At 35.1% G+C, this 25,833-nt stretch overlaps 1 protein-coding gene across 1 annotated transcript in view; it reads left to right on the forward strand.

Annotated features, from left to right (window-relative positions):
* The window catches only part of NCKAP5 (NCK associated protein 5), a 1,132,898-nt gene that overhangs the window by 823,183 nt on the left and 283,882 nt on the right, over positions 1-25,833 (forward strand).

Consider the following 25,833-nt stretch of genomic DNA (forward strand, 5'->3'; position numbering starts at 1 on the left):
TGCTTCAGTTGATAATGGTTGGTGAAAATCTGACCCACATTTCTGTTGTTGAGAAAGCTTGGGTAGACCCATTAAAATGCTTATGTTAGATAAACTGGCCCAGTTTGATTCTGAGTCTTAACAGCAGCATGATATAGGAGAAAGAAGATGGATTTAGAATCAGAGAAGTCAAGAATCAGATCGCAAATTTTCTTTTTTATTACCAATGTGACCTAGATAAGTCATTTGACCTTTCTGGGCCTCAGTTTCTTCATCTCTAAAATAAGGGTCTTTGGATTAGTTGACCTCTCAGATCCTTTCCAGCTTTACACTGATGATCTACTCTGCAGAACTAGATAGAATTGGTTTTGACTGGTTCTGTTCTAGTGCATTTCTTGGCTATATCTTAACCTCAGATGACCTTTCATCTAAAGTCAAAGGCTTAGATTTTGATATTCACTGTAAGTATATCAAGACCCAATATTTTACAAACAATAAAAGTTCAACTCCCTTGTATTCCTACAGTGTGGAGATGATTACCATACCAAGTTGTTTTGTTTTGTTTGGCTGCTTCTAATTGTCCCAAGCAGCTAATGGGAATATTCCTTTAAAGATCTTACAGCTTTTCCCATTCTGATTCTATTAGGTGTCTTCCCCTAATTTTCTTTCCACTTTATCCACTTGGATATTTCTCAGCCTCATATTAAATCAATTTTGTCTCTTCTGAGCTTGATAGAGTAGATAAAATGACCAAAACAAGTATAAGTGAACTTACCTTCCTAAAGAGAAATGTAAGTGCAAATTAAGCCCATTATGTTTGCTTTTAAAACTACTTGAGTTCATTTGATTTCTGAGGTGACTAGTAAGTAAGGCTTTATGAATAACTAGCAAAATTAATTTAATTTTAAAAAATTATCAATGGCTCCATTCTACACTCCATTAGGAGTGGTTGCTACTTGCCTGAATATTAAGATTTTTTTTTAATTATAGCTCTTGTGAAAAATTGGAATGCAGGGAACCTGTGGAATCATCTTATAAGGAATTGATTTTTAGACACTAATTTTAATTAACATTAACAAGACTAACTTGTTGATGGACTAACTGCATTTCTAGAATTAAGGAAGACAGAATTATTTCTTAGTTTCTTTTTCTTCCCTCTTATCCAATTCTAATAGCTTAGATTATTTAAAGCAGTGTTTTACCATGGACAAGAAACTTCATTTATTCAGGCATCTGTCTCCTCATTTTTAAAATGAGAGATTCAAATATATCATCTTTCAAGCACCTAGTACAGTACCTGGCATATAGGTGGCACTTGATAATTCTGTTGATAATAATTCCATTCCATCTCAAAATCCTAAGTAAGCTATGACTGTTTACTTATTTTAGTTATTAATATGATTATCTCTGGCTCTCAGACAAATTTATCAAGATAATTAGTAACTATGTTTACTTTGAAAATCCCAATCACACACAAAAAAATCCCAACATTCATTGGATTTGTAAAGGGAAAAGTAGACATTATTTTTTCTCACAGACTTTATAAATATGATAATTTTTAAAATCATAAAAATATTTTATTATTTTCCAGTTACATGTCAAGGTAGTTTTCAACATTTATTTCCATAATATTTTTGTTTGTTTTTGTTTTTGTGGGGCAATGGGGGTTAAGTGACTTGCCCAGGGTCACACAGCTAGTAATTGTCAAGTGTCTGAGGCCAGATTTGAACTCAGGTCCTCCTGAATCCAGGACCGGTACTTTATCCACTGTGCCACCTAGCTACCCTGCTAAGATTTTTTTGTTCCAAAGTTTTCTCCCTCCATCACTTCCCTTCCCCCTCCCAAAGACAGAAAGCAATCTGATATAGGTTATATATGTACAGTCATGTTAAACATATTTCTCCATTAGTCATGTTGTTAAAGAAGAATCAGAACAAAAGGGAAAAACCTCAGAAAAGAAAAAAAACAACAGCAAGAAAAGGAGAACCAGTATGGTTCAATCTGCATTCAGAACCCATAGTTCTTTTTTTCTGGATATGGAGAACATTTTCCATCATGAGTTCTTTAGAATTGTCCTGGATCATTGTATTGTTGAGAGTAGCTATGTCTATCACAGTTGATCATCATACAATGTTGTTGTTACTGTGTATAATGTTCTCCTGGGTCTGCTCACTTCATCCACTTAAGTCTTTCTATGTTTTTTCCTGAAATCTGCCTGCTCATCATTTCTTACAGCACAATAGTATTCCATTACATTCATATACCATAACTTGTTCAGCTATTCCCAAGTTGATGAAAACTCCCTCGATTTCCAATTCATTGCCACCAAAAAGAGAGCTGCTATAAATATTTTTGTACATGTGTTTCCTTTTCCCTTTTCTATGATCTTTTGGGATACACACCTGGTAGTGGTATTACTGGGTCAAACAGTACGCAGTTCCATAGCCCATTGGGCATAGTTTCAAATTTCTCTCTAGAATGAGTGGATCAGTTCACAACTCTACCAACACCGCATTAATGTTCCAATTTTTTTTACAGATTCTCCAACACTTATTATTTCCCTTTTTTGTCATATTGGCCAATCTGATAGGTATGAAGTGGTAGTTCAGAGTTGTTTTAGTTTGCATTTCTCTAATCAATAGTAATCGGGGCAACTAGGTGGCACAGCGGATAGAGCACTGGCCCTGGAGTCAGGAGTACCTGAGTTCAAATCCGGCCTCAGACACTTGACACTTACTAGCTGTGTGACCCTGGGCAAGTCACTTAACCCCAATTGCCTCATCAAAAATAATAATAATCATCATCATCATCATCATCATCATCATCAATAGTAATCTGGAGCATTTTTTCATATGGCAATTGATAGCTTTTATTGCTTCATCTGAAAACTGTCTGTTGTAAATTCCATTATTTTATCACACTACTCAAATCCTTTGACCATTTCTCCATTGGGAAATGACTTGCATTCTTATATTTTTTATTTAGTTCCCTACATATTGTAGAAATTAGGTCTTTATCAAAAACAATGGCTGTAAAAAGTTTCCCAGCTTTCTGCCTCCCTTCTAATTTTGACTTCATTGCTTCTGTTTGTACAAAACCTTTTTAATTTAATGTAATCAAAATCATCCATTTTGTATTTAATAATACTCTCTATCTCTTGTTTGGTCATAAATTATTTTCCTTTCCATAGATCTGAGAAGTAAACTATCCCTCTCCTAATTTTCTATAGTATAACCCTTTATGTCTAAATCATATACGCATTTTTGACCTTATTTTAGTATATGGTATAAGATGTTGGTCTGTGCCTATTTTCTGTCATACTAGCTTCCAGTTTTCCCAGGAGTTTCTGTCAAATACTGAGTACTTTTCCCAGAGTCTTTGGGTTTATCAAACAGTAGATTACTATAGTCATTTGTTACTGTGTCTCCTGTGCCTAACCTATTCCATTGATCCACCACTCTATTTCTTAGCCAGTACCAAATAGTTCTGATGACTGACGCTTCATAGTATAACTTCAAATTTAGTACAGCTAGCCCACCTTCCTGTGCATTTTTATTAGATCCCTTGATATTCTTGACCTTTTGTTCTTCCAGATGAATTTTGTTATTATTTTTCTAGCTCTATAAAATAATTTGAGGGAGTCTGATTGGTATGGCACTGAATAGGTAAATTAATTTAGGTAAAATTGTCATTTTTATTCTATTAGTTTGGCCTAACCATGAGCAATTGATATTTTTTTCCAATTATTTAGATCTGTTTTTATTTGTGTGAAAAGTGTTTTGTAATTGTGTTCATAGAGTTCCTGAGTTTGTCTTGGCAGGTAGACTCCCCAGTATTTTATATTGTCTACAGTTACTTTAAATAAAATTTCTCTTTCTATCTCTTGCTGCTGAGCTTTTTGATAAATGTTTTTTTTAATCCAATATTGGTTAGATCTTGTATGAAGACAGTAAAATAAACCATAATCTCAAAATGTTATATTAAATTCTATTACTATGATTATCTATGATCTTTGTTTTTTAATTAATTTCTTTCAGTAGAAATACAGGTATTTGGTTTTTAAAGGTTCTTGGATATTATATGTGATACCCTCTTAAAAATATAATTTGCACTACTCTTTATTTTTGTAGAAAATACAAAGGATCTTTAGCATGTATACATATTTATGTGTGTTTGTTTGTGTATTTATTCCTCTCACCAACATTATGAGGTGGGTATTATTCTTACCAACATTTTTCAGATGAGGAAACTGAATCTGAGAAGAGTGTGTGCATGCACACACACAGAACAAATGGTTTCATTTTAAGATAACTTTGAATTATTGAAATTCCGTAAGCAGTATGCTACTTAATTTTATGATATTTATAATATGTGTTCTGTTTGGTGCCCTTTGGGTACATTTACAGGCAAAATGGCTGTTGCTTTTATAGCCTATAATCTGAGACTGACAGATAAACATACAGTCTCACATACTTAAGTAAAAGTCTACCTTGGGAAGATGCAAGGGTGAATCAGCCCTAAGAAATTCAGAAGCTACTGTGGTGAGGAACTTTGTTATTGTAAACCAAAGGCTAAGAAAATAGAGCCTTCATTCAAACAGGATATTGAAAAAATATCACTATATTTACAACTGGATGTGGAGGGCCAGCAGTTGGGAAGGAGGAGCAGGAAATGGTTAGTCATTTGCTAAATTGGTTTTCTGTGTGTGCTCCAGAGGTTGGGAATTAAAATTTGGGAGAGGTCTTGATGGCAAAAGATCACTCTTCTTTCTCACTCTCCCCTAAAAGTGCCAAAAGGTAGAGTAACTGTAAAATGGGGGGATGACTTCTCTCCTATTTTCTACCTCTCCTCTTCACTATCTTTTTTTCTTTTATTATTGTATTATCCTTTCCCACTATGGCACTATGTTATGCCAACTAACAATACCTAATTATGTTTACTAAATAAATTGAATTGAATTGAATTTATTCTTCTCTTGGTGGATTATATGCTTACTGAGTCAATTGAAGATAGGAGTATTGTTTTAATCTTTACATTGGGAGAATAGAAAGTGATAGGGTTAGAATATGTTTCCTGCCCAGGCAGAGTCCCACTTGAATACATGCAATAGTCTTGTTTCATGACCTCAGGTCTGGAAAGAATTCTATTAATCTGGTAATTCATCTTTTGATCTAGTAACCCACCAGAGGTACATGAGAATTGAAAATCTAGCTTGTTTGTAACTCCCCTTAGGTCCTTTGTGTATTTTGATAGGTTCCTAGCTTTTAAGAATTTTTTTTTTGTCATGGCATAGATTTGGGGTTGTAAGGCTTTATTATTTATTTTATTTTATTATTGGACTACTTATTTCTAAATAGTCAGGTAGTTGGCTTAGTTTTGGCTTCCTCATTTGAATATTTTGGCTGAATTAATCTAAATTTAATTTGGTGAACCTTTTTCTTAAGTACCTACCTTGTAAAGAAGTCACTGCTTTAACTCTGGATGTAGAAAGACAAAAACCAGAACAACTTTACCCTCTACACTTACTTATGGAACCATCAGGACATAGTAGAATAGACTTGGAGCCAAGACAAACAGGACCCTTGGCTGGTCATTTCACATTTTTAAGTCTTCATCCTCTTATCTGTAAAATTGGGGCAATGATATCAATACTGCCTAAATCATAGGGTGGCTATGAGAATCAAAGGTGATATGGTATATACAAAACTATATAAATATTGGCTATTATGATAACTACTATTTAATTGAAGATTTTAACATGCACATAAGTATCATATGAGGCAGAGAAGTGTAAGAATAAAAAGTAGAGATTAAGGTCATGTTCAAGCATGATAGTAAGGAATAGTAGACATTTTACTCAGTTATGCTTGGCTTTTATTAAATACATGTAATTATTCAAATATCTATCTAGAAATTTTTATTAATAGCTACTATATTTAAAAGATAATGTGGGGGCAGTTAGGTGGTGCAGTGGATAGAGCACTGGCCCTGGATTCAGGAGGACCTGAGTTCAAATCCGGCCTCAGACCCTTGATACTTACTAGCTGTGTGACCCTGGGCAAGTCACTTAACCCCAATTGCCTCAGCAAAATAATAATCATAATAATAATGTGAAAGGATTTAAAATATATACCATGATTTAAAATGTATTTTGATGTCTTACTAATTTGTTTTAACTGTTCTCAATCACTGATTAGTCTGATTTTACCTTTTCCCAGAGCTGAATAGATTCAGTCCTGAATCCTTTAACTTAAATCAAAAGCTTTTCCCTTATGTACATTGTACCAGAACATAGGAGCTCAAAGCCACTTGTTACCAAAAGCACGGGCATATGCTTTCCCTGTAGCCTTTATTCTTTATCATTACCACAACTTGCAGTTCATTCTCCATAGGTTCTTACTTAATGAGAGGGATGGTCTAATTTGTCCTTTCTAGCAATCCTTTTCAAGAGAGACAATAACACCATGTTCTCTTCTCCCCTGAATTTTTTCCCATATTGTGGCAAAGCAAGAAGAAAATGAAAAGCAGCATAGTAGCATGCTGTTGCTAGTCTGTAATAAAACTCCATAATTGTCCTTTTCCAATGAGTTTTTTCTGTCAGGTCGCTTCTAAGTCACACAAAGCTCCCCTGGCTAGCAGGTATCTACCATTTAGGAATTTACTGATTAATTTGCATCATGTGGTTTCCTAGCAACTGTCATTGAGACAATTAGATTAAAAAACTGTTCTCTGGTTAAAAAGCTTTATGTTACAAAAATTCTAATATATATGGGATGTGTTTTAATATCAAAGTAGAACATAAAAGGTTTTTCAACAGATAAAGTGATTTCTCCACATCAGGTTGGAGAGCAAACATTCTTCAAAAATAGGAACCCCAGAAGCAGAAACTGGTTGAGTCTATGATTCTAGGGAGATTATCCAAACTTAGACAAAGCAACACAAATATTGACTGACAAAGACAATTCCCTCCCTAACGTTCTAAGCCTAGCTGTCACATCCTAGGCAGCCCCTCTACTTACTGCCTTAAGGACTGAAATAAGTCACTAAACCAGCAGTTACTGAGCTCTTAATGTCTTCCAGGGATGATTGACACAAATATTTCAAATTTTTCTTTTAATTAGCCTTCAATTATTCCTAGAAACACATAATATGAGCCAGACAGTATTCAAAATGTTTAAGGCCATTACATGATTTTGCAATTTTTATTAATGATAATAACATTTCTGTAGTGCTTTGAAGTTGTCAAAGTACTTTACCTGTGTTATATTATTTAACCTTCTCAATAGTACTCTAAGGTAAGTGTTATCCCGATTTTTCAAATGATACTTAGGGTAAAAGAGTTTAAGTGACTTATTCAAGGTCACATCAATCTCATAGATAGTACTCAAACAAGGACTTCCTCACTCAAAGTTCCTCACTCAAACTTTCCACTATGTTGCTCCTGATAATAAGTGATTCTCACTCATGAGATTCAGTTTATTCTTCATTGTCGGGTAGGGGTGATGCTGCATTCTTAGAGGTTATAGCAGCAGGGTGAGAGCTCAAGATAGGTTCTGCCATGTTTGTAAGACTTCATTCATGATCCCAAAAGCAGAATTATTTTTCTGCCTTTCCAACCTTGCCAAGTATAGGAAGGCTCATAACCAGTACATTATACCCCAGCCTTAGGAGTGAATTATTTGTACAAAGCAGAAAAAAATAAAAGTCTAAATTGGATCTTAGCCCTATATGGCCACTTTTGGTTTTTGGGGTTTTGTGTGTGTGTGATGGCAAAAGAGGGGTAGGAAAGGGGATGTGGAAGAACATGCTGAGAATTACAGGATTTTTAGATTGTTTGTATCTAATAATTTAATAGGTGTTACTCTAAATATAAAGCCTTGGTTCAATGACCAATAGGTGGAGAAGTTACTGGAAGACCTGAATAATATTAATAATGGTATTATCAACATAAAAGGTAATAATAATAATAACTAGCTTTTTAATAGTGACAAGGTTTTCATAACATTGTATGTGTATATGGTCTAATTTATTTATCTAATCAACACTAGGAGGTAAGTGCTATTCTTACCCCCATTTTTCAGATGAGGAAACTGAATTTAAATAGAGTTAAGTGACCTACTTAGAGCTACAAAGATAATATTTCTGAAGTAAAATAGAAATCCCCAATCATCCTGACTCCATGTGCAGTACCCCAGAAGGAAATTGGAAGTGAAAGAATGACTTCCAAGTTCTACTTGGATAGAGAGAGAAAGAAATCAGAAGACAGTGTATTATTCAGTATCCAAGGGCAATGAAAAGTACCACTTGGTGGAATTCTTGGTCATTTTATATTGATTGCAGAGTTAATGATAAACATGTAAAAATACACACAAGAACAAAACCTCAACATTTGCTTAAATATCTATTGCAGAGCATGCTGAGGTTAAGAAATTCTAAAAAGAACTCAATAAAACCCTCTAAGTTTAAACAACATATGCTCCATAACTTCAATACAAAAGTAGGCATAAAGGAAAATGATGAAACATACTTTAGAAATATGATTCAGGGGCAAGAAATGAGATCAAATGTTTATAGACTAGACAGAAGCTTCACTCATACTTCTGGAAGGATCATGAGGTACAGGACATGGCAAGGATTGAATAACATCACAAACAAAATTCTAACCACAAATGAATGACTACTGACATGGCAGTCATTTCTAAATCAATTGTCAGCATGCCCTTAGACTTTTGACTTGTTAGACTAAAGAACAAAATCAATGCCAAGTTAGAAGAAAGGATGAAAATGAGAATTTACACAACCTAACTGAGGTCAGTTGCCTAACTAATCAATATAAATTAGATGTACATTTTTTCTTGTATCTATTGCACCATTGATATAAACTACTACCATTTTCTAAGGAGTATTAAATTTTTTAATTCATCCTCAAAATAAAGGGACTAAAAGAGCATAGAATTAATAATAATAATAATAATAATAATACATTTATGAAGCACATTTAAGGCTTGCAAAGTGTTTTCCATAGATCATAGTATTCAATTCTCCCTTCAAAACTAGGAAATCCTCTTCCAAAAAATACTTGATCTGGGGCGGCTAGGTGGCGCAGTGGATAAAGCACCGGCCCTGGATTCAGGAGTAACTGAGTTCAAGTCCGGCCTCAGACACTTAACACTTACTAGCTGTGTGACCCTGGGCAAGTCACTTAACCCCAATTGCCTCACTAAAAAAAAAAAAAATGATCTCCTTGCTAAGCAAGAAAATATAAAAGCCAAGGTCAGCATCTGTTAGAGTAGAAACTTGTTTATAAAAGCTTATCTAGGATGATAGCAGGAGATTCTGAGTTGTATTACCTTATAAAACAGCAAGAAAAACTGGAAAAGCTTATAGAAAGTTAGTTGAGAGTTACAAACCAAATTATCGTTGGCTTTTAAGGATGAAACTAGAAAGAGAACCAACAAAAGAGATGAAAGTAGACTAGATCTGTGATGATTTTTCTAACAAACTCTTTTCTCCATCAGTTACAATGGAGGTACCACATTTTTCCCTTAAAATTTGTCTCTGAAGTGTTGTGATATTTGTGGAAGTAGAAATGTCACTAAAGAAAGCAAAGATGGGAATATTAGATTGTGAACTCATTGAAGACAGGGACTGTTTTCATCATTCTTTATATCCCCAGTACTTAGAACAGTGCCTGATATATAGTAAGCCCTTGATAAATTCTTGTTTACTTGCTTGTTGACTTGAATAACAATTGTATTAGATCAAATATTCCCAGAGAAGGTCAGTGTTGGAGGCAACACAATTTTATGAGGATGGAATTACTGATTTTTAAATATCCCTAAAAATACAAAATTCTTGAGATAAAAATATCTCAAAATTTGTTATCAAAAAAAATGATCAAGGGGCAGCTAGATGGCTCAGTGGATAGAGCACTGGCCCTGGATTCAGGAGGACCTGAGTTCAAATCCAGCCTCAGACACTTGACACTTACTAGCTGTGTGACCCTGGGCAAGTCACTTAACCCCAACTTCCTCACAGAAAAACAAAAAAACAAAAACAAAAAAAAAGTGATCAAGAAAATATCAATACATATTTATCAGTAACTTTTTTTTCTCTGACATCCAAATAATCTGTGAGAATATTTTATACTTTTATCAATGATAGCTTTGATGAAGATATGCAGTGAATACTTAGGTCCTATATTCTTTAATAAAGTGCATCTTTCTATCCATACTTTTTGGAATGGTATAAAGAACATAAGATCTCCACATTCATGTTGGTTAGTGATTTTTTCCCCTAAAAAGCAGCAATGATTTGGTGGAATGAAATGCTACCCTATTAGTATCTACTCAAAAAAGTTGTCATCTATACAAATCAAACAAAAATTCTTTAGCAACTTCGATGACTTTATTCAGAAAAAAAATTAATTAGTATTAACAAGTAAAGCATGAAACAAGAAAAGTGGTGGTCACCAAAAATGTTTTCCACTGCCATAGAAATTATCCAGAACAGAGTCCAAATAAAAGAATAATTCCCTATTGATGGTGGTCTTCTAAATGTTCTTTTAACTAAATTATATTGTGCTAAGTGCATTAAACCCTCAAACATTTAGCCTCCAAAATAAAACAAATTATATTTCAGACATTTAGCATTTCTATCTGCACAGGAAAAACTATGTGGGTGAAGAATGCCTTTTTTATAAACTATAATATTCAACTGGTTGGAAAATCTATATATGATCAACTGGTGCATATAACTCGGACAAACACTGTAAAGGTCCAGCACCCTGGACCTGTAATTAAATAAAAGGAAAAAAGTGGATGTGTTAATTTTTACTAAGGAGATTGAACAGTGATTTTGATTATTACCCTAATATTCTCCCAGAAGGAAAAGCCAACATTTTAGTGCCCATGTCCTTCTAGATATACTCTAATAGATGCAAGTCATGTAATAATAGGATCTCTGATGATTTAAAGTTTGGGGTAATGAACAGTATCAAGATGTATGGTGGGTGCAAGTAGACTTACAGCCATCAATCACTTTAAAAGGGGGTGTGGTTATATAAGGGATATTATCTGGCTGAAAAATTTAGGTAGGTCAGTTATACAGTGAAAGTTAAAGATAACTCATGTATTCCTTTGGTATGTACACAATTTCAAAAGATCCAGAGAATGGCCTCTGGTACATTAAATGATCCTATCAGCATCATGGAGAAATTATGGAAGTATATGGACAAGTTGCTTAGGATAAAGTATGAATGGTTAATGATCTTTACTAGCTATGTGACTCTCAACAAGTCACTTGACTTCTGCATGCCTTCTGTAAAATGGGGACAATAATACCTACCTCACAAGATTGTTGTGAAAATCAAATGAGATTAAAAAAAATTTAAAAAGAAAAAAAAGAAAATCAAATGACTTAATATTTATAAAACTCTTAGCATTATTTACTATGTGCCAGGCATGTAGCACAGTTCCTGGAACATAGCCACTTAATAAATATTTATTCCCTTACATTTTCCCTTACTTTCCTTTCATTTTCCTTCTTTTCATTGAGAATATCCACAAAAATGGTATCACAATGTCATTGAAATATCGTAGAAATTTTGTGGTTTTTTGCCTCTAATTTTGAGTCCCACTACTTTATTTCTTTTAGGGACGCCCCATCTTACATGGTAGAATTTTAAAGCACCATGCATTTTGGAAAGATATTTGCTCTTCTTTTGAGTCAGAGCTATTTCCCAATCACCCAGAAAGTCAAGGTCCCAAGTGACACTTTCATTTCTGGTGCTTCTGGGGCACACCTGCTATTTCAGAGCTGTTAGACTTCTCCCTCTAGAAAGCAGGAAGTAGTTTTCCATTTGAAACCCACTGTGAAATGCTTTGGAAATTTCTGCCCTGTTTGGTTGACCCATTTTCTAGAATAGGTAACTGAGGCACATAAGGACTAAATATGTTTCCATAGGGAGCCAGCTTCAGAGCCAGAATTAGATCTATCAGGTCCTTCTATTCCCACACTGTTAGCCTGCCTGCTGAGCTTGTTGCTTTTCTTTTATGTGCATACCCATTTTCAGTACATAAAACAATATGGTCAGATAAGCTTACTAAATTAGATAGGGATGCTGTTCTAGAATCCTGCAGTGGTTACTTATGATTTCCAAAACAACTTTTTTTTTTTAAATTTCAGAGAACTCTATGGGACATATGAGAAAACCTACAAATCTAATCAATGGAAATTGTACCTATCTCCAAGAGATTTTTATAAGTTTTATATATATATATATATTTTACTTTCTGACTCTTTGCTATTTATGATAAGGTTAATAAACCTGCCTGCTAATTTCAGGTTTCTAAATACTTGGGCAGCTAGGTAGCATAGTGGATAGAGTGCTGGGCCTGGAATAAGGAAGTTTCATCTTCATGAGTTTAAATCTGGTCTCAGACACTTAGTAGCTGCAAGACCCTGGGCTACTCACCTAATCTTGTTTGCCTCAGTTTCCTCATGTGTAAAATGAACTGGAGAAAGAAATAGTAAACCACTCTAGTGCCTTTACCAAGACAACTCCAAATAGGGTCACAAAGAGTGAAATATTTGAACAGCCAAAAAAAAAATATATCAGCAAACCAAAGATTCTTCTTACTTCAAATGTTTTTGGTGTCTTAGCTGCTGTACACTGACCCTTTTGTGTCCTCCCAATTCATATAGTTTCATTCAATAAATATATGACATTTTATAAATTATGGCCAAATGCCAAGAAGGAGAAAAACAAATCTTCACACTATGAGCTGGATGACTGAGGCATTACAGATCAGTGACTAGGTTACCACACTACAGTCCGATTTGTGTGAAAGCTTTGAAAAAAAAAACAACATGGATATTAGGGAATGCCAATACATCAAGAATAAATCTGCACAGTCTAAGGAGCTATCAAAGAAGAAAAATGAACTACAGGGCCAACATTAATTGTGCCCAGAGATAATTAGAACAAAGTGCTGTTAATTGTGTGTTGGTTTAATGTTATGTATCCTTGGCCTTGTTTTTTCATGGAGGGCATAAATTTTGATGTCAGAGTGTGAAAGCTGGTTGGCTTATTAATCAAAAGGCCTCAGTTTGCTTAGTTACATGCAATTAGCTGATGTGATTAAGCTTAGTATTTCATCAGTGTAATTAAAAACCCAAACCTCTTAGGATCATAGATTCAGAACTAGAATGGGTATTATAGATCATTGACTTCAATTCACAAATTTTATGTTTAAGGAAACCAGGATCCCTAAAGGTGAAGTAAATTTCCCAAAGTCACACAGGTAGCAAGTAGCAGAAGTGAAATTTGAACTCCGGTCCTGTGACTCCGAATCTAGTGTTCTTTCCACTAAATCCCAGTGTAGGTGTCTGGGAATCCTTGAATTGGGATTGCCTAGGGAACATACCAAGGCATCCTAAACAAATAAATTTTGTTCTCTGTATCCTAAAAGCAGTATGTTTGGAGATGTTGGATGAAATAAAAGAAAACATTTTGCTTATTCTAAAAGTTCTGACTACTGCAAGCAAACATTTAGCAGCCTAACAAATGACTCCAGATTGGGGAGTCTGACACATCCCCAAAATGTTTTTCATCCTATTGTCTACAGGTGCTGAGTCAGTAACGTGCTATCATTTTCCATTAGGAAACTTATAAGAAATCAACTTCTTTATGTTGATTTCGAGCAGCAGAGTCTGATAATAGTTTGATTCATTAGTATTCAAATCAGGGTAAAGCCCACTGGCTTGCTACACTGGAACTGGGTAATGTACAGTTTTACCTTATATGTAATGCACTGTGACTAGAGTGTCGTAATAGATCAGTGATTGTAAGATGTGGAGAGGAAAAAAACCTATAAGCAGAAGCTGCCATGGGTAGAAAGATAACTACAGTATTAGTTCTAGTGATTGCTTCTCTGTGTAAACTATCCAAAATATTTCCTATGGTTTTGTTTGTAAATTTCCCCTTCTAAATGTGAATGTCTATTCGTGCTCAATAATTTCAGCACTTTTCTAATTGGAATACTAGTACCAGTACAATGAGAGCAAGCCAACTGTCCCTTTCTAGGATTCATTGATTATTGTTATTTCACTGATGTTCAACTAAGATAATAAAGTGAAGCCCTTCTAGAAAGGAGATGTCTATTTTTGAGAAAAATATTGGTTGAAACCATCACATCAGCAGCCTTAAGGAAAAACCATTTTTGCCCTGTTCAGCTCAAAAAGATAATTGCCTTTTCTATATTGTTTTGTTTTTGGAAAAGACATAGGCCATATCAAGACAGGCAAAGTGAAGAATTACCTGAGAAGTTAGATCAATAAAAATAACTAATTTATGGAACTTAAATGTTTCCTACCTCAAGATCACTCTTGCCCACCCTCCTAATATTTGGTAATATCTTCAATACTTCATTTGTAGTCACAGCCACAGTGATTTCTTAGGAAAATGAAAATCATTCTTACTATGACATCATTACTGTTTTACTTTTGAAGTGCCTGGAGCAAAAGTCAGATTGGTTTTGGTAATCTTGCAAAATACTGAGATAGTCATGAATCCATTTAGGAGAGATTGCATTTCACGCAGCATAGTTGCACTCAGGGGAAGTAACAGTGTCAGCAACATCATCTTAAAACGTGAAGGAAATTGTGTGTGTATGTGTGAATAGTATACAGACCTTGCCAAATCCATTTTCTGTAAACCTTACACTTTTCTGGAGTCCAAGACAATTTTTTTCTAATTCAATCAGAAATTCTTTTTTATGCTATTATGAAAAAGACATACATAAATAAGGTGATAATCAAGATTTATTTACAAAATCTGTTTCCAATATATAGCCCAAGACCTGTACATGCCACAAGAGTATCTCATTTTAGTATATTAACACTGAGACACTTCAATAAATATCTATTAAGTACCCATTCAGTATAAAAAAAAAAGGATAAGGGGGCAGCTAGGTGGCACAGTGGATAGAGCACTGGCCCTGGATTCAGGAGGACCTGAGTTCAAATCCGACCTCAGTCACTTGACACTTACTAGCTGTGTGACCCTGGGCAAGTCACTTAACCCTCATTACCCCACAAAAAAAGGGAAAAAAATAAATAGGAAAAAAAGTATAAGGTATCCAGGAGATAAAATGCCCCCCAAAACCAATACTTTCAGAATTTAAATTTTACTGAGAAAAGACATAGATACATACAGTACAATATAAGTTGTCATGGGGCAGAAATCCAGGTAAAATGCATTAGTCATTTCAGGAAGAAATGTACATTTTTAACTGGGGTGATCAGAAGTAACACTGATCAAAACATTGAAATAAAATATTTTTGAAAGGTGGAAGTGAGAGTATATCCTGGGCATTGGCAAATGCATAGTTATACATTTTAATTTTGAACCCTGGGAGAAGCTAGTCATTCACTGGAATGTAGAAATCAAGAAGAAAAATAATGCTCAAAAAGTTGGAGCCAGATTGTGGCAGTTCTTAAGTATCATGCTAAGGAGTTTATATTTCATGCTCGAAGCAATAAGAAACCATTGAAGGGTTTTTAGCAGTAGCATGACTTGGTCAGACCTGTACAGTAAGAGGATTATTTTTTCAACTGTATAAGGGACAAATTATAACAGTTTGATACACTCCTTAATATCAAAGGAAGATTCAATTATGATCATTGTTAATTCCATTTTATTATCTTCTAATATCTTCTAAATTTGATACGTCATAAGAGAAACAAACATAAAATCTGATGAGGAAAACAACATGCAAAAGACAGCTGGAAAGAGGTAAAGGATGGTAAAGGGCATCTTGTTCCAGAGTAGAGAGATACAGATGGAAAGTAGAGGGAGCTACAAAGTCCAGCTTCTACCCTCCCCAAAGGAAAGCTTTGGGTGAAGTTAAATGCACCACACTCCAGCTCTCCAGTGAGAGGAAAGAGGAGGCTGAACAAGATGTGATTTCCAGTGAGAATCTTATCTTAGAAAGGTCATCTTGTTCTGTGATGTTTAAACCAAGCAGATCTGTAGATGAAAAGTGGGAAAAGAGAGAGAAGATTTATTTTTTCCAGGAGAAAATGTAGTAGCTTTTTAGTAGATATTGTTTGAGATTGTCACATTAATAATGGCATTAAAAATACAAAAGTCTAATGTATAAATATTGCTGCACGTGGAAATACATATGTATATTGCAATAAAATATATTATGAAGTCTGAGTAGCAGTCTCATTATTGTCTGTCCTCATCACAGGCAACAGACAGAGCCTTCTCAAGGTTCATCCCCCTCCTCAGTTATCTCAGAAGGTATCTTTAAAGGAACCAGACAATTATTAACTACTCCTGTAGGAATCCCTATCTAGGGGAATGCTGCCTGGAGAGACCCATCTCTACAGGAAGTGCTAATCGTTTATTAACAGCCTGTACAGTAGCCTTTGCTGCTGCTCAGGGGAGAGCTGAAAGATGAGTGAAAATTGGGAAGTTGGTACATTAGCAACATGGGGAGGTAACAGGTATAATTTGGAGATAAATATAAATTGTGATGATATAAATAAGCAGTTTCACTGTGGTTAATTTCAAATAATGTAGCTTTTTTTAAAAAAAGAATTCCCTTTTCTCCCTTATCTCAGAGCTAAAAGAATTCCTTATCTTAATCTTATAATATTAGTTTAAATCTCCCACCACATTGTACCACCTTTACATTGTACCTTTGTAACATAATATTAATCTAGAGTACAAGTAGAAACTCTATAGATTTGATGGTAAACCACAAGAGAAGAATCTACTCTTCATTCTTACACTGTAGTGAATCATGCAGTATCTGTAAGAGGATCTTTTAAAAATATTTTATTTTAAACACTGATAACCAAAGAAGTGACAAAATCAGTAATGCTCTTTCCTGTTTTGCATCATTTCTAGTTTTTACCCAATACTGTCAGTGTCTAAATGAACCTATCTTGTGTTTTAATCAGTGTTGCCATGCAACCTTACAAAGTTAACCATTCTGAAGAGTCAACTTTCCTTCATGCTAACCCATACCAGTTAGAGAAGACTCTTCCAAACAATCCTAATATTAACCCCTTGAAATGATTAATTTATTATTCCTGAGATCAGACAGACCCTTTTGAACTGTAATCAAGTTTATATTGTATAGAAAACATGAATATTTGGTTCAATGATTGATACCTTATATACAGATGACAGATAAATGGTTCAGTAGTATGTACTTATAATTCATGACCACCTCTGATCTCCTAATAACAGAATCTACGAACAGCTGGACCCCCACCACATTCCTGCCTTTTCACATACCAGCAAAATTCTTTGTTACCTACCAGGAGAAACCCTATTTAATTTACTTCTCCCATTCTGATCAAATACTTTATAACTCTTACTTTTCAAAATGAATCCCTGTGATAATTTTATCCTCTATGTAGGCATCTGAAGATGATAAAACATTCATGAGGTGGGGCTGCTAGCTCAATTCTTTAGTAAGTTTTCATTTTCTTGTTGGCTTTCAGCACAGAGAAATTGGAGAGCTGTTGTTTGGGAGAGAAAAATGCAATCAGAACCCTCAGAAAGATAGATGGTATTTTGAGGACAGCTGTCCCCTGCAGTGCCATTATAAATTCCAAAGAGCAGAAAAACATTATCATTACTCATTACCACTGAATTAAATTTGAGTATTCAGTGTAAGTCCCTAAACATGTTCTGTAGACAGGAACATTCTTATCCATGGATACCTCAAAGGTCATTTGCCTATGCCCTGCAAAGGACCACCTATTATTGAAAGGATATTTTCTCCAGAACCCAATGTCCCAAACCCATGACTGCATTTTACCTTCTTTCACAAGTTTTCAACCTGTAATTTCCTTCAAAATCAGAAACCTTCTAACCCTGGAATGTTTCTTCTCTCCCTCACATTGATGAGTTCCTCCTGCAGTCTCCATTTTGTGAAGGAACCCAGGCTGACCACCATCATTCCCTTCTTGCCTTTGTTTCTGACTGGACTTTGTCAACACACTCTTGCACAGGTAGTTTCCTTCTCCTGTTCCCGTTTGTCTGTTGTCTTCCCCTACTGGAATTGCAGAGACACTTTATTTTTGTTTGCACATGTTTCCTTAATGCACAGTGCCTGGCATATAGTAAATCTTTGTTGCTTATCAGTCTTCCAACAGGCATATGTGGAGGCAGTGTAGTATAGTGGATAGAGAGCTGACTTCGAAGGCAGAAAAAAATAACGTTTAAGTTCTTTTTTCACATATTGACTATGTAATCCTGAGCAAGTCCTTAGACTTCTTAGTGCTCTAGGCAAGGCTTGAAGTCGCAGAGTAGGTACTGACCGGCATTGGTATGGGGAATTGTATCAATGGAAGTTTCCTTTATTGGTGAAATCAAATCTCCAGGCCCTATCCCTATCACTGGTTGTTGTTGAGTCATTTTTCAGTCGTGTCCTGCTCTTCACTACCTCCTTTGGGGTTCTCTTCGAAAAGACACTGGAATGGTTTGCCATTTCCTTCTCCAGCTTATATTACAGATGAGGAAACTAAAACAAAAAGAGTTGTGACTTATTCAAGATCATAGAGCTAGTAAGTGTCTGAGGTGAGATTTAAACCTTAGAATGATGACTCTTTCTGACTTCAGGCCCAGCACTCTATCCACTCTAACACCTGGCTGTCCCATCTCTTTTATTGTACCATCTCTATCACTAACAAGTATTTATTAAGAACCTGCCTTGGGGCAGGCACTATTTGTTTTTGCCTTTGTGTGCCTTGTGCTGGGGATAGAAAAGCAAACACTGAAAAAAAATTCCATCCTCAAGGAGCCATGTTCTGCTGTGGGGAAACAGAATGTATACAGACAAGTAAGTATAAAAAAAATAATATTAGGAATGGGAGTTTCCTAGACTCTAGGGATCAAGTACAGGGATCAATAAAGGCCTGATATGGGAAATAATACATAAGCAGAGTTTTATTCCTCCCCAAATTAAGGAAATGAAATACAAGGAAGAGAACTAACTAGACCATACTTAGAAGACAATGTATCAGCTTTACCCCTTGAGAACTGTATGATTTGGGGTAAATCTCATCATCTCTCTAATCATTAGTTTCCTCATCTATAAAATATTCTAAATACCTACACTGCCCCTTTTACCAAATTATTGAGAGAAAAAACACCTTGCAAAATCTAAGAAACCTTCCTCCTGGTTCTTTTAATATCTCAAAGGAAAGTGATGTCCTAAAGATTAAAAAATATGGGACAACCAAATATGCAAAAAAAGACAAATGACTATGGGCAATTATACTAAAATGCAAATCTGTTTTTGTCATAAAAAATCTAATAATATCATGGGCTGACATTGATACAGCACTTTAAAGTTCACAAAACATTCTACATTCATTAATGGCTACACCAATCACTATATTTATCTGACACTAGTAAAATAAATTTTTTCTGTTTTTTATTCATTTGAATGTTTACATTGGAGGTTGCTTAAACATGAACTGATTAAGCAAATTACCTTTATTCTGCTTTATCAATTAAGACATGATCATCTGTACATATTTATAAACATCATTGCTATTCTGGTGAACAGTCATATGAATAAGCCACAAGTAATTCCTCAGTTTTCCAAAATTAACAAAAAAACCCAAACACACACATATACACAAATACATCCCACACATACTGACTCATTTGAGATAAACCAGACATGTATTAACTTGATTTGACTTTATTCAGGGTTCATCCCTTCTATTTGATTTTTACTGCTTTCCCAGCTAGGTTCTGACTGAACCTTTTAATATTCTAAAATGTATTTGTCTGAGGAAGAAAGGTGACAGTGTTTCACTGGTATTCTAAGCAACCACTAAAGGCTTTTGGAGAAGCAAAATCCAACTATTTTAATGACTGATGCAATCTGGAAATTGTGTTCATGCAGGTTTTTCCAGATTAAGGGGTGGAAAGGGGGTGGTTGTGGCATATGTTTAATAATTAAAGTACTTTTATCTGTATAAGACTATAAGTGATCTAATTATCTTCATAACAAAATTCCCTTTACCCTTTCTTCCATTTGATGCAATGGAAAGAGACCTGGTGCTGGGAATCAAGATACCTGATCTTAAGGCCTCCTTCTACCAGTTAGCTGAGTACATTTAGGCAAGTTGGTTAAATTCTCCATGTTTTAACTGTGTTTTTTGTCAAATTGCACAATAATTTTTACCGTGCCAACTTCCCTCATGGTCCTGAGAGAAACCTATGAAATGATATATATGAAGAAATAGCCTGGTACAAATTTTGCTGAATTTTAGAGTCTGAGGTCCTGAGCTCAAGTCCCAGCTAATTCATTGTCTATCTAAGTTGCCTTAAATAAATCACTTAACCTCTTTGTACCTTAATTCCCTCATATGTAGGATTAGCAATTCAATGGCCTCTGTGCTCCCATCTGGTTTTAAATCTATGATCCTATGGATAGTAATTATAGCTGACATTTTAAACCTGAAAAGTCCTTTACATATGTTATCTCATTTGATCAACCCAATAAGCCTGTGAGATAAGTATTAGAGTTATTATGAGGCATCTTGGGTGGCATAATGAATAGAATGATGGACTTGGTGTCAGGAAGATCTGGGTTTGCATAAATCTTCAATCACTGGATGTGTGACTCAGGGCATGTCACTTAACACCTCTAGCTTCTACCTTGCTTGGTTGTTTAAGGATCAAAGGAAATTGTATATATAAAGCACTTGGCAAAACTTAAAGCACTATACAAGTGCTAGCTATGAGAATTATTATCATATAAATCATTGTCATATAAATATTAGTGACTGATATAATAATTTTATATACATTTTGTATATCAGAAAACAAAGACTCATAAAGATTGAGTAACCTGCCTATAATTACCTATCAGAGCAAAGATTTGAACCCATTTAATCCTGATCTTAAGTCTATTATTCTTTCTATCAAGGATTAATACCCCTCTAGCTAAAACCCTTTCAATAATAAGATGAAATAACTGCACTAAAGTAGGAATTGTTGTCAGTGTAAAAATATCAGAAATGCCATCATTTAGAATTTATTTCAATTCAATTCAACAAGTATTTATTATGTATGTACTGCATGCTAATTCTAGAAATAAAATAAAACAGTACCTGCTCTCAAGGATCTTGAAGTGTGCTAGGGGAATACAACATGTATGAAGATAACTAAGTACAAAATGTGTGCATATTAAATATAATGTAAATATAGTTTCAGGGTTATTAAATACTCTGAATATTTATTAGTATAGGGGAAAATTTGAGCTAAGGATAAAAGATAGCAAGGGGATCAATAGGTAGAGGATAGGAGGGAGAGCTTCCATGCATGGGGAATATTCTGTCCCAAGACCCAGATGTAGAAGAAGGGATGTCTTGAAAGCGGAATAGCAAGTAGTCTGGTTTGGCAGGGAGGTGGCATGAGGAAGATATGTTATCAGCCTAACATAATAGGCTAGAGACACATTATGTAGAATTTTGAATGCTAGACTGATTTTGTATTTTATTCAAGGTACAAGAGGTAGCCACTGAAACTTCTTGAGCAGGAAATAAAGATGGCCAGATCTGTACTTAAGGAACATATTATTTTGACATGAATATGGCGAGTTCATTGTGGGTAAAGGAGTGTTGAATAAAGTTAAACCAACCAATGGGTGATTATAATAGCAAGGTAAGGAATTATGAGGACCTATGGTTTTGTGAGTAGATAGAAGATGCATGCAAAATGAAAGGATTATGTGAGCAAACAAGTCTAGACCAATTAAGTGACATATCCACAGTCATTCTAATAGTATCCTAGGATCCTGGAATGGCCAGGATTAGAACCTGGTTCCCATGTTATCCTTTCTTCTTCACCCTAAAAGTGATGTTATAAAATTAGGGTAGACAGAACTTGGCAACTAATTTTATATGGAAATTGTCAGAAAGGGAAGAGTCAAGTGTGATTCAAAGTTTGTGACTTCAGATGACTGAATAGTCCTGCCATCAACAGAAATGGAGAATTTTCATGAAGGGTAGATTTACAAAAAATTTTTAAAAGTTGCATTTTGAAAACATTGAGTTTGATATTCTTGTTGTACACCCAGCTGGAGCTATGTAGAAAGAAGTTCAAAATGCTGAACTGGTTTCCAAGAAATCGATTAATACTCCAAAAATACATTTCAACATCATCTACATAGAAATTGTAATCAAACCCATGAAAACTGGTAAGATGTACATATAAAGTAGAGAAAAGGAGAGGACCCAGGTAAGAGCCTTGGAAGATGATGATACTTTGGGTTCAGGAGGAAGAGGAAGAGAATCATAGTTCAGCAAAGGAGAATAAGTAATGGTTGTACAGGTAGGAAGAGAATCAAAAGAATACAAATCATAAAAGCTGAGAACAAAGGATAAAGGAGCAGAGGGTGGTTGAAAATGTCAAACCTTCCAAGATATCATCTATGTTAAGATATTCTTGGTAGTCTTGGAGAGAATAATTTTAATTAAGTAGTGTGATCAGAAACTACACTGAAAGAGGAAAAATGAATAGGATGTAAGAAACTGGAGGCATTGCATAGAGAGGTAGCATGTAGTGAGAGAGACAGAGACAGAAAGACAGAGAGGGAGAGAGAAAGACAGAAAGAGACAAATAGAGAGGAATAGAGAGACACATTGAGAGAGACAGACAGACAGACAGACAGAGACAGAGAGAGAGCCCTGAATAGAGAGCCAAAATTAACTCCTGGTTCTGTCATAGATTGTAGGTCACATAGCTATAATAGGTCAGTTCACTTCTTTATGCTTCAGGGTTTAAAAAAATGAAACATTTTTATTTAAAGCATTGAGTTCCAAATTCCACCCCTCTCCACTCCCTGACATAGTAAGCAATCAGACAATCAGATATAGGTTATACATGTGCAATTATGTAAAACATTTTCTTGTTAGTCATTTTGTTCAAGACAAAAAAAATGAAACAGTGAAAAATAGCATGCTTTACTCTATTCAAATTATATCAGTTCTTTCCATGGAAGTGGATAGTATGCTTCATCATTATTCTTTTGGGATTGTCTTGGATCATTGTATTTCTGAGAATAGCTAAGTCATTCACAGTTCTTCAACAAAAAATATTGCTGTTACTATATACAATGTTCTCCTAGTTCTGTTCACTTCACTATACATAAGTTCGTTTAAGTCTTTCCAGGTTTTTTCTGAAATCATCCTGCTCATCATTTCTTATAGCACAATAATGCTTCATTATAATCATATACCACAGCTTGTTTAGTTAGCCATTCCCTATTTGATGTTCATCCCTTTGATTTCCAAACCTTAGGCACCATAAAATAGCTGCTATAAATATTTTTGTACAAATAGATCCTTTTCCCTTTTTGGATGTCTTTGGAATATAGATCCAGCAGTGGTATTTCTGGGTATGCACAGTTTTATAGTGTTTGGAGCATAGTTCCAAATTGCTCTTCAGAATGGTTGGATCAATTCACAACTCCACCAACAATCCCACATCCTGTACAACATCCAACATTTCTTTTTTTTTTCATATTACCACCTGATAGGTATGAGGTGATACCTCAGAATTATTTTAATTTACATTTATCCGATCAATAGTGATTTAGATAGGCTTCAGTTTTAATATCTATAAAGTGAGAGGGGAGAATGAGGAGACCTCTAAATTTAATTCAAGCTATACATTCATGGTTCTGTGATCCTTTGACAATCCTAAAAGGAGTAAAATATAGGAAGATATTGAAAAGGGAATGGATACAATTAAGTGAAGTGTTTTTGTTTAAGAATGGAGGAGGGGCAGCTGGGTGGTGCAGTGGATAGAGCACCAGCCCTGGAGTCAGGAGGACCTGAGTTCAAATCCAGTCTCAAACACTTGACACTAGCTGTGTAACCCTGGGCAAGTCACTTAACCCCAATTGCTTCACCAAAAAAAAAAAAAAAAGAATGGAGAAGACCTAGTATGTTGGTAAGTGGTGGGGCCTTTAAGGATACAGTAGATTGAAAGTTAAAAAATAATAAAGGATGATTGAAAGTAGAAGTGTCCAAAGAGAACAGAAGTTAATGGATTCAAAAGCACAAGGAAAGGGGAAAATTTTAAAAAGAGGTAGTCTTAGAAGACCGAATGCACATAAGAAAGGAAATTTGAGCTGTGGACCGAAAAAGAATCTCTAATTTTTAAAAAGTAGGAAAGAGCTGGTTCTTATGAAAGGTCTGAGGAAATGTCAAGAGTTTTGGAATAGTTATTATTACAATTATGAAGAGCAACTAAGTGGCACAATGGTTAGAGCACTGACCCTGTAGTCAGGAGGATCTGAGTTCAGATTTGGCCTCAGACACTTGACACTTACTAGCTGTGTGACCCTGGGCAAGTCACTTAACCCCAATTGTCTCAAACATCTGGGGCCATCTCCAGTTGCTTTAGTTATCTTGCCACTGGATCAGGATGGCGCTGAAGGAGCAAGTGAGGCTGGTGCCTTTACACAATCAATTCACTTCAAATAATGGCATCTTTGAGAATGAAGGACTAACCACAGCAACAATAATTGTAATTATGATAGACAATCCAGCAGAGAAGACTAAAAGAATTGTCATGCATTAATGAGGGTCCATTTGAGTTAAACTAACATAAATTTGTACTGACCCCAGGAAATATAGAATAGATGGAATAGGTAATCAAGGATCAGGATTTGGCAAGGTCTGCCTGTCAATTGGATAAAAGTATAAAGGATTCCAAGGTAACTGATAAGTTATATAAGTAAGTTTACAGTTAAACTGGTCAATCATATGGCAAAGGAATGGTAAGCTATTTAGTTTTTTCACACCTGCTTTTGCTTCTATCAATAAATAAGAGAAAGAGCAGGTCAATGAATTGGACATGCAATTAAAATAAAAACTAGAAAAAGAACAGATTAAAAATCCTCAATTAAATACCAAAATAGCAATCTTGAAAGTCAAAGGAAAGAATAATAAAACTGAAAGAAAAAAAAAAAGAACTGGGGCAGCTGGGTGGTGCAGTGGATGGAGCACCAGCCCTGGAGTCGGGAGTACCTGAGTTCAAATCTGGCCTCAGACACTTGACACTTACTAGCTGTATGACCCTGGGCAAGTCACTTAACCCCAATTGCCTCCCTAAGAAAAAAAAAAGAACTAATAAATAAGAGTAGGAGCTGGTTTTATGAAATAACACAATAAAATAGATAATCCATTTGTTAATTTGATTTAAAAAGAAAAAAGGGAAACCAAAATACCAGTATCAAAAATAAAAAGAATAAATGAGCCAGCAATGAAATTGAAATTAAAACAATCATTAGGAGCTATTTTATTGAATCTGATTATATACCAATAAAATGGATATTCCAAGTGAAATGGATGAATATTTACAAAAATTATCCAGACTAACAGAAGAGGAAATAGAATCATCTGGCATATTTTAAAATCCCATTTCTTTCTGCATTTCTCCTGAGATTGAAACAATTGTTTGTGATGTAGCACAGTATCAGGAAAAGAGCCATGGTTTTAGAATTGAGAAAATGGAACTTGACTTTGGACTGCCATTGTACTGGCCCTTGGGCTTGGGAAAATAACTTAAAACTTCTGGACCTCATCTGTTAAAAGATGGTATTTGGGCGGAGGAAAGACAGTGAGCTCCTGAACCCATGACACGATCTCTCCAAAAAACATCCAAATAATGCCATAGGAAAATGCCCGGAACAGCAAAACCCACTGAAGAATGTGCTGAAATCATCTTCTAACCAAGAACAGCTTGGAAGGTCAGAAGGAGGGAGCTGCTGTGCTGATACAGGAGTGGAGCCCAACCCT

This window comes from Dromiciops gliroides, chromosome 3 (genome assembly GCF_019393635.1).
Source record: "Dromiciops gliroides isolate mDroGli1 chromosome 3, mDroGli1.pri, whole genome shotgun sequence".
In the NCBI taxonomy this organism is placed as follows: Eukaryota; Metazoa; Chordata; class Mammalia; order Microbiotheria; family Microbiotheriidae; genus Dromiciops; species Dromiciops gliroides.